At 45.7% G+C, this 10,613-nt stretch overlaps 1 pseudogene; it reads left to right on the forward strand.

The window, feature by feature from the left end:
* The first annotated feature begins 9,731 nt into the window (after positions 1-9,731).
* LOC110301036 (meiotic nuclear division protein 1 homolog pseudogene) lies at positions 9,732-10,409 on the forward strand (annotated as a pseudogene).
* Positions 10,410-10,613: the final 204 nt, after the last annotated feature.

The following is a 10,613-nucleotide window of genomic DNA, read 5'->3' on the forward strand; positions in this document are numbered from 1 at the left end:
AGCCGGGGCGGGGCCCGCACCGGAAGCTGTGCTGCGGGGCCCGGCCGTCAGCCCGGGGCGGGGGAGGGGCAGGTAGGGGCGGGGCCCCACGATGGGGGGCGGGGCCCGAGGCCGGAAGCAGCTAAAAAGGGAACGAAGTGGGGGTGGGTGGGTAGTGCGAGACGGAAGTGACTCCTAGAGACCGCCCTCTGGTTGAAGCCGTGGGCGGAAGCCATTTAAGGCGGGCGGAGGCTTCGACCAATGGGAGATCACAGACGCAGAGGAGTTCCGGTGTGAGCGCTTTCGCGGGGAGTTGAAAAGAGCAGGACTGACTACAGCACACGGTTTTCTGGCTGCCGTGGTTGTGAATTGTTTGTAATAAGTGAAAGAAAGGAATAAAGAGTGTTAACTTTCAGCTAGTCTTCATCAAGCATTCTAGCCTTTTATTAGTTTTTTTTTTTAATTTCACTTTTTGGATTGAAATTTTCCTGTTCTGGAACACCACCTCTATCCATCCCCAACCTCACCCTGTCACAGGGGTTAATGTTTTCTTTCTTCAGGTTCCAAAGGTAGAAGCTGATTCCTGGCACCGCTTATACAATAAAACAACAAAACCTTGTCTTCTGGGACTCCTGACTCTGGGGAACTTCTGTGAATTTATGCATGCACCTCCTTGTTTTAACTTTCTCCCAACTGACCATCGTCCTTGATCCAGAGTCTATGGCTCGCTTAGTTTTGGGTCTTAAAACAATCCCAGCCAAAACCTAGAACTTATTGCCACTGGCTTTTCTTGTCCCTTCCCTTCTTTTCTTTCTTGAAAAAAGGTAGCTCACCTATTCAGCAAAAGTAGTTGACCATCAAGCTCCAGGAATCCTGTCTCTACTTCTGAAATGCTAGGATTGCAGGTGTGCACCACACCTGGCTTTTTACTGAGGCGTTGGATATCCAAATTTAGACCCTTATTCTTTGGTGCCAAGCTCTTAACTCACTAATCCATCTCAGTTCCTGATGAAGACTTTTATGGGTTTTTTTTTTTAAATATTTACTTGACTTTTTTTTTTTTAAAGATTTATTTATTTATTATATGTAAGTACACTGTAGCTGTCTTCAGACACTCCAGAAGAGGGCACCAGATCTCGTTAAGGATGGTTGTGAGCCACCATGTGGTTGCTGGGATTTGAACTCTGGACCTTCAGAAGAGCAGTCGGGTGCTCTTACCCACTGAGCCATCTCACCAGCCCCACTTTTATGGGTTTTTTGTTGTTGTTGTTTGTTTTGTTTTGTTTTGTTGAAGTCCTGGTCCCTTATTTCTTTTTTGTACACTAGGCCATGAATTCATATGGAATGGGCTCCAGCAGCTCTGGCTCTTTTCCGTTAGTCCTCACAAAGTGTGCTTCTCTGGGTTGCGCAGGCTGGTGCTTCAGCTGCACCCAGTGCCCTTCTCCTTGGCTTCCTTCTTCTGATCGTTCTCCTTCACCCGCTTCAGGAAGCTATCTCTGTTCTTCAAGTGCTTGATGTGCTCAATCCACACATTGATCCTCTTGGCCAGAATTTTGCCCTTAACTTGCTTGTTTACAATGATGCCCATGGCATGCTGGGTGACATTGTAGACTCTTCCGGTTTTGCCATGGTAGCACTTATGGGGCATTCCTTTTTGAACAGTGTCCATTCCCTTAATGTCTACAATATCACCCTTCTTGTAGATTCGCATGTACGTGGCCAAAGGAACAACGAACGCCATGTTTCCTAAAAGGCCTAGAGAACATATATATACTGGGTGACTCTCCTTTTTCCCTTTGTGTTCGTCATTTTGGCGAATTACTGGAAGATGGCTGCTGCAGCTGACTTTTTTTTTTTTTTTTTTTTTTTTAGGATTTATTTATTTATTATATCTAAGTACACTGTAGCTGTCTTCAGATGCACCAGAAGAGGGAGTCAGATCTCATTACAGATGGTTGTGAGCCACCATGTGGTTGCTGGGATTTGAACTCTGGGAACTTCGGAAGAGCAGTCGGGTGCTCTTACCCACTGAGCCATCTCACCAGCCCTGCAGCTGACTTTTATATGGTTTTATTTTATTTTATTTTATTGGTTTTTCAAGACAGGGTTTCTCTGTATAGCCCTGGCTGTCCTGGAACTCACTTTGTAAACCAGGCTGGCCTCGAACTCAGAAATCTGCCTGCCTCTGCCTCCCAAGTGCTGGGGTTAAAGGCGAGCGCCACCACCGCCCGGCTTATATGGTTTTAATTACTTTTTTTTTTTTTTTTTTTTTTTTTAGTTTGTGTGAGGGCACTGAGCCATTTCCTCCCTCCTTGCTCTAGAGATGTAACATGACTCTTCCTCAACTTTATCAGAAACTCCGATCTGCTGAAAGCCGCTGCCTTATCTCTTGCATATTAACCTCCTCTCCTTCTTTCTCATCCAGGATTCAATGGCACATCATTCCAACCCCAGTCTTTCAACCCCACCCTAACGTTCCCCCGAAGAGACTTACATAATTTTCATTCTTGTATCTTGTCATAGAAAATTATCTGGTTGAACAGATTGAGATCAAATTGTCCATTTAAAACGAATTCTAAGCAGCGGCTTCAACGTTTATTCTTCTACTCACTATCTCTATGAATCTCTGACTCTGTATTCACACACCACTTCCCCTGCTCACCTTACCGTATAAACACAGAAAATGTAGAATACCGTGAAATCTAGAAATCTACTCTGATGTGTTCCCATTCTGTCTTTCCATTTTATAAATTAGGCAATCAAAAATACCAACTTCCCTGTACATGCCTGGCCAGGTCCTCAGTTGAGTATTTGTTGATCAGTAGGCAAAACTCATTTCCTGCCTTCAGTGATCTTTACTGGTTCTGGAGAGAGAAAGCAAAATACATAGTGTCAGATAAGTGCTATGCAGAACAGAGCAGGCTAAAGATTAAACAACGGTGTCAGACAACTTCTATTTTTAGATGCTGGAGAAGAACTCATTGATAAGGAGCTCTTAAACCGAAATGGGGCTGACATGATAGGGGTGAGCCACATCCAGTGGATATTTAAAGAAAGAATGTTTGAGAAGAGGAGACAGCATATTTGAATGCTCTGAGGTAAGAACACACTTGACAGGTTAATAGGAAGGGAGAGACCAAGAATAACAAGGAAACATAAACTCATAGCAAACACACGTTTATGGCTGAATGAGAGGTAAGTAGTAGAGAGCGTTCATAAGGAAGTAGCCAGGGACTCAACCATGCAGACTACTGCAGACTATAAAAACAATTTTGCCAGTCTCTGCTAACACCAATGGAAAGTTTTGAGCCAGAAGGTCACTTGATCTTATTTCAGTCTCTAAAAGAACAATTATCACTGTGGCACAGAGAGTAGAGTATAAGGCTAGAGAGAGAAAAATAAAAGCAATAATCCTGAAGGAAGATGGTGGGGTCTTGAAGTCGAAGATGTCATTGGAGGTGGTGAGAAGTGGTCAGATTTCAGGTCTATTTTGAAAGTGAAGCTGCCAGGATTTGCTGGTATTCTGGTTGCCTAGGTCAGGGGAGAATCAAGAAAGATAGCAGGTTTGGAGCCCAACTAACTACCTGATAGAAATTTACCATGCACCTGGGGGACGTTATCAGATCCATGATTAGCAAGAAAGAGGAATGCCGAATTGATATATATATATACATATATATATACACACATATATATACATATATATGTATATACATATATATACATATATGTGTGTATATACATATATATATATATACATATATGTGTATATATATATCAACTTGGAATTAGATTATTACAATATAATAAAGACATTTTGTTGAGTGAAACAAGTCAGTCACAAAATTAAACTGTTGGAACTAGAAACATTTAGGGGTGACTGAAAGGAGGTAGTAAAAAGGAAACCGTTTTAGTTGTTAGAGTTTTTAATTTTGATTTGTGTGAGGGGTATTATATGCACGGAGGCCAGAAAGAGGACCTCGGGTGTGCTGTTTTATCCTTCTCTGCCTTATTGCCTTGAGACAAGGTCTTTCTCCGAATCTGGAATTAGGCTGGTGGCCAGCAATCCCCAGAGATCCTCCTGCTTCTACCCTGCCATACCACTGAGGTTTTGTGAATTTGGACTCCAGGCCTCATGCTTGCATAGCCCATCAAGCCATCTCCAGTCTGGAGCTTGTTTTGTTTTCTACTTCTCTTTCTCCTCCTCCTTCTTCAAAGCAAAATGTTTTTCATATAGTCTTAAGTTTCTCTTCTTAGTTCTCAGAAATCTCCCGTTAGCCTCTTGCAATATTGGATCTTTCAATATTCAAGCAAATTAGTGTTTCACCTACTTTCTTAGTATATTTTGTTTTGTTTTCTTTTGTCTTCTCTTGGGGATTGAACCTCAGGCCTCGTACTCGCTAAGCAGACACTTTGCTTCTAAGCTTTATTTCCAGCCTCTTACTCTGTCTTGAGTACTATAACAGAATAACCGAGGCTGGGCGCTTCATTAAAAAAACAACCAACTGCCAGACTGTTTATGTGTTGGCCCATGCTTTTAATCCCAGCCTTCAGGAGGAAGTGGCAGGTGAATCTCTGTGAGTTTGATAAAAGCCTGGTCTACAGAGTGAGTTCCAGGACAGCCAGCGCTGAGAAACCCTGTCCTGAAAAACCAAAAACCACACAAAAACAAAAACAACAAACCACAAAGAAAATACACAGGGTGCTGGAAAAATAGCTAAGTCTTTAAAGTGCTCAGTACACAAGCAGAACCTTAGTTCCATTTCCAGAACCCACGGGGGTGGGGGAAAGCTGGACACAGTGGTATGTGCCTGTAACCAGAGTGCTGCAGAGACAGAGAGATAGGTAGATCCCAGGGGCTGGGGGCCAGTGAGGCTAGCCAAATTCTAGTCCCAGGCCAGTGAGACAAGCTAAATCCAAAAGCAAGACGGAGAGCACAGAGGGAAAAAGATACTGGAGGTTGTCGTCTGACCTCCACACATATTTGTCTCTGCACACATGTAAGGATGTCTTAAGATTGACAGGCCCTATCTGGGGCCTTCATGCTTCATTATCCCGTGGCAGAAAGAAGAGCAAAAAAGCAAGAAAGGCACAAACTTGGTTCTATAAGAAGCCTACCTAATCTCTCAGTGCAATAACATCAATCTGCCTACCTATCATGCTTACCCAGAGGCAGACCCATCTCACCTACATAATATATAATATCCTCACCTACTATCACGATTGCATTGACGATCAATGTCCAGTTCGTGAACTTACAGGAATACATTCAGAGCACTGTCTCTGTTATTTTCTTTAAAAAAAAAAAAAAAAAAAAGCCTTTCCCTTAACCCAACACTCTGTGATTCAAGTGTTATATTTTGCTATTCTTCCTGTCAAACTTAGACGTATTCTCCCCTGGCAATGGGCAAAGAAACATCTTGTTGGTGGTGTTGTTCATCCTAGTTTGATGCCTGGCTTGGTGGCCAAAGCTGCTTTATGACTAGGAATCTTAAAAACCAAATCAAATCCAGGCAGCACAGCATGGGAGGAGGAAGACAGACAGAGACCTGTGTTTAGTTATACCACGTGTGGAAAGCCAGCCACAGGCCTGCTCTCTACCCCACAGCCTAGGTGGGCCACAGACACACAGAGCCCTGCCTACCACCACACAGCATAACCTAGCAGACAGAGACCTCCAGACCACCATTCCGCCCACAGACCTGCCCTCTAGCCATGGCATAGGCAGGGCATAGACACTTACCTTCCACCACGCCACTCACTGAGGATGCAGGATATCATTGAACCCACCAGCCATGTGGCCAGCCTGCAATGAGAGCCACCACAATGTGGTAGTCAGACAGGAGAGAAAGAAAAGTGGAACAGCTTTAGCATTATGAAGAGAGATGGAACTGGAGACTTAAGGGTGGAGAGGAGGAGGAGACTGTTGTGAGTGGCCAGCCCTGCCACCTGGGGCCATGGTGAAGTCACAGTCCCAAATGACACTGATGGCCATGTCTAGGTCCAAGGCTGCACAGTGGCAAGGGTCAGTTTTAGTGTCTGTGGCTCATATCACCAGTAGACAACACGAGGAGGTCCCTGGTCGGGAATATGGCCATCCAGGGGATGTGAAGAGCTGGCATTATCCATCACTGGCTACAGTGCCCAAGAGACCTGGCCCACCTCTTACTGGGGAGCGGCAGCACTCAGGGAAGTGGGCCTGGGCCTTGTCTTGCATGGAGCTCACCCTGGTGAGAGTGAGCTAGCCCCAAAGGCATGAGTGTAGAAGAGCTAACCCCACCACTCATCTGCCTTGGGGTGGCACAGGCACAGAGGTGATATCCCTCCCTTCCCCACTGGCCACAGGGTCATGAGTGCAGGAGAGCTCTCACGGCCCTTTACCAGCTGCAGCACTGGGGAGATCAGACCCTGCGCCTGGACACAGTAGTGCTGGCCCTGGTCACCGGTGCACAGGTAAGCTGACCCTGAGGGCATGATCAAAGAAGAACTGGCCCTGTCACTTATCTGCTGTGAGGTGGTGTGAGTGTGGGGTGGGGTAGGGTGGGAGGGGGCTGGTGATGATATGCCCCCTCCACCTGTGGTAATCAGGGGAGCTGGCCTCAGGGCCATGAAAGCCGGAGAGTTATCCCTGCTCCTCACTAGCAGTAGCACTCAGGAGAGTGGGCCTTGCACCTTACCTGGGCAACCTGGTGGAGCTAGCCCTGGTGGCAAAGGCACCAGTGAGCCACCCCAGAGGGTTGTGAGAGTTAGAGGACTGTCCCAGCCCTTGCAGGCTGCAGCCCTCAGGAGAGTGGGCTTCCTGCCTTGACTGGGTAGCACAGTGGCGCTGGCTCTGGAGGTGTGGGTGCAGGTGAGCCGGCCCTGAGGGCGTGAGACCTGACCCTGCCTCCTGCTGATGGCAGTACTGGGTGGCCTATCGGGAGCAGCGCTGGGGAGCTCATGCTGGTGGTAAGGATAAGGGAGACCTGGTAGGCTGATCAACTCAGCTAGACCTAAGAATTGGCAGGTTCCTAAATATCTGTTGAGGCCTGCCCCCTAGCATAGCTGTAGCCATTTTGTTCCATGCTCACCAGTTATTTCATATTGTTGCTATGATATGCCTGCCAGTCACTGATATGGAAATATAAATTGACTCAGAGCAGGGTCATGCTGACCATCTACCCAGTTATGTTCTGTATTAGGTTTGTTAATCTTAAGAAATTCCACAAAGCTTTATGTAGGACTCATCAAATTAAAGGTCAATATGAACTGTTATGTCTAAAATGGCTCGACCACTGGGCAGCACTTTCAGCATCCATGTATGAGCTCATTGTGGTTTTAGCCTTTATAAGCTGACATGGAAAACTGTTCTGGGTCGTAGCCTCAGCCCCCGAATTCTGAGCTATGGCCCTGATCAATCAATCTTAGGGTGTGCATTCAACCAATCATCCCTGTCTGACTGAGATCAGAGTTTGTGGGGTTTGTGGGGTGATGGACCCCAGCAATCTGTGAATGGTTGGGGCTCATTAAAGGGCCAGTCTTGCTGATCCAAAGCTGCAGGATCTCTATGACACAGGGCAACAACAGAACAACCAAGAGAAGTCCTGGTGAGGATTCAGTATCGATGGTATTGCCGAAGTCAGAGATCTCAAACCATACAAATGACTCACTGCAGTGAACATTTGCAAGTGAAGATGTGTAGGCAGAGGGCTATACTGTGGGACACACTGTGACACATTACAGCTTCCATGATGAGATGTTCTCTTTGTTTTGTTTTTACTTTTTTTTTTTCTCGAGACAGGGTTTCTCTGTGTAGCCCTGGCTGTCCTGGAACTCACTCTGTAGACCAGGCTGGCTTCGAACTCAGAAGTCCCCCTGCCTCTGCCTCCCAAGTGCTGGGATTAAAGGCATGTGCCACCAACGCCCGGCTTGTTTTAATTTTTATTTATTTATTGGGGGGGTATTTGTTTTGTGTGTTTTATTGTGGGGATAGAAGGTTACAAGGGTGAAGGGTGGATATGAGGCAATGGGGAGATGAACAGGACTGGGGTGCATGGCATGACAGTCACAAATAATCAATAGAAAGTTAAAAAAACAAAAATAAAAAACCTAGAAGTATTGCTGTTATCTTCTCAACCAAAGTGCTGAAAGATCCTGACAGAATGTAAAAGGTCACAGAAGTCTTGAAATTGGCAAAATAGATTTCATTGTGGCCAGCCTGGTCACTGATTTAGAAAAATAGAGGTGCACAATGCTCTGGCCACTCCTTGAACCCGTGTCTGCTAATGCTCCTTGAACCCATGTGTGTGCCCACTGATGAAGCCCATTGCCAAGTGTTTGTGATATTGGTTGCTGGGGAAGAGTCGGAAAATCTCCCCAGCAACCACAGTCGGGCCAATCCGGAGTTGCTGCACCTGCACCAGACTCTTTCCTTGTACCCCTCCCATACCCATTTCTTGAGAGTAGACATTGTTTAGATCTGGAAATCCCCTACTCCTCCCCTTTTCCTTTCCCCCTGAGGGCCTATAAAAACTGGGACCCCTTTCCCCTCGAGGTCGACTCCTCTACCCCTGTGTGGGATATGAGTCGTCCCCAGAGCTCTGGCTTTCCCCGAATAAAGCCTCATATGGTTTGCATCAAGCTTCGTCTCTCGTGAGTTCTTGGGGATCTGCTATTATCCTGAGGCCTGAGCGAGGGGCTCCTCTCGGAGTCTTTCAGTGCTTGATCTTTTTCTTTCTAAAGCATCTTATGACTTCCCACTGCTCTTGAGATCAAGGCTTAGATTTCATCACACAGTCTGCAGGACCCTAGGAACATCTAACTTCTAGCTCCTCTTCAGGTTACAGTAGTGGGCTCTGGAAAGCAACCCAGGTGATGTCACTACCTTATAAATGTAACCTTTATTTGCCTGATGTAAAAATTGTCATCTCAGAGGTTTACTGTTGAGGTTTATGTTCACCCTTTCTGGTTCTTTTTGAACTCTGGGTGACTGGTTCAAATCATCTGCTCTGGCTCAAAATTTCTCCCCAAGCTGACTGATTCAATCTGGCTTCTCTCAGCTTCTCACTGAATTGCTCTACGTGGCCTCTAACTGACTCTGGCAATTTGTTCTAATCATCTGGCTCCTTCTTATCCTCTAGCTTCAACTGCTTCTGCCTGCTCAACTGCAGGAACTCATGAAGGAGCTCAACTCCACTGCACTGCACTGCACTCATTGCACTGACTCCTCATTTCCTCAACTCACAACTCACTGATGATCTGATCTCTCCTCTCCCTCTCCTTCTCCCCCACTTCCTTCTTTCCCTCTCCTCTCTCCACCCTCCTCTCTCCTCTCCTTTCTCTCCTCTCTGTCTGTTCTCTCTCTCTCTCTCTCTCTCTCTCTCTCTCTCTCTCTCTCTCTCTCTCTCTCTCTCTCTCCTGCTCTTAAATAGCTTTTCTCCTGAAAGTTGGTCCTATCCTAACTCTAATTCACTCTGTCAAATCTTTCTCTGACTTATTTTGTCTGCCCCTTAATAAGACAGTTTGGGATTAAAGGTGTGTACTAAAAGATTCTAGCCAGAGGGCTTAAAACTGTGTGCTAATGGTGTGTCTGTATTCCATCTGGACCACACAGATTTAGGAGGTCTTGTTTGATGGATTAAAACTTCTCTACAGAGCTGCCCTAGGAGGGCTGCCAGGGGCCGTTGCACCTCCCTCTGCACTTCTTCCGGTCCTTCCCACCCCACGCGGTTGTTGGTGCCAGACTCAAACAGGGATGCCGCTGTGTGCCCACCATGTTAAAGAAAAGAAGTCTGAGTAGGAAGGAAAAGAGAACCCGGATGATGGAGTGTTTTTTTTTTTTTTTTTTTTTTTGTTTTTTTGTTTTGTTTTGGTTTTTTTTTTTTTTTTTTGAGACAAAAGATGTATTCCAACGGAAAGACCTGGAGGAGCTTGCTCCCAAAGAGAAAGGCATCACCACCGTGTCAGTGAAGGAAGTCCTTCAGAGCTTGGTGGATGATGGTATGACTGACTGCGAGAGGATTGGGACGTCCAATTCCTATTGGGCGTTTCCAAGCAAGGCTCTTCATGCCAGGAAGCGCAAGTTAGAGGCTCAGAACTCTCAGCTGTCAGAGGGAAGCCAGGAGCAATGCAGACTTAGAGAAGAGCATTGAGAAAGCTGGAGTTGGCCAGCAAGAGATGGAAGAATGAGCCATGCTTGCAAAAGAACTTAATTCATTTCAAGACCAAAGGGAACAACTTAAGGCAGAAGCAGAAAAATACATGTGACCCACAGGTTGTGGGAGGAGATATGCCAAGCAAATAAAGTAGCCAAAGAAGCCGTCAATCGATGGACTGATAACATATTTGCAATAAAATCCTGGGCCAAAGGAAAATTGGGGTTTGAGGAAAGTAAAATTGATAAAAACTTTGGAATTCCAGTAGACTTTGACTACATAGAGTGTTGGTGCTGAACAAGGATCTGTGAGCTTGTGAATATGTCAAGGTTTAAACATCTAACTAATGGTACCCAGTTATCATCTATCCTTTAATTGTTTATCATTTTTGTAGCTTTAAATAAAGTATACAATAAGGAAAAAAAAACTTCTCTATAGAAGTTGAGACAGAAAAGTGTTCTTTTTCCCTTCTCTTAGAAATGGGGGTGGGGTGGGGGAGGG

This window comes from Mus caroli, unplaced genomic scaffold, assembly GCF_978045245.1.
Source record: "Mus caroli unplaced genomic scaffold, Mus_caroli_1 scaffold_11, whole genome shotgun sequence".
Taxonomy (NCBI): domain Eukaryota; kingdom Metazoa; phylum Chordata; class Mammalia; order Rodentia; family Muridae; genus Mus; species Mus caroli.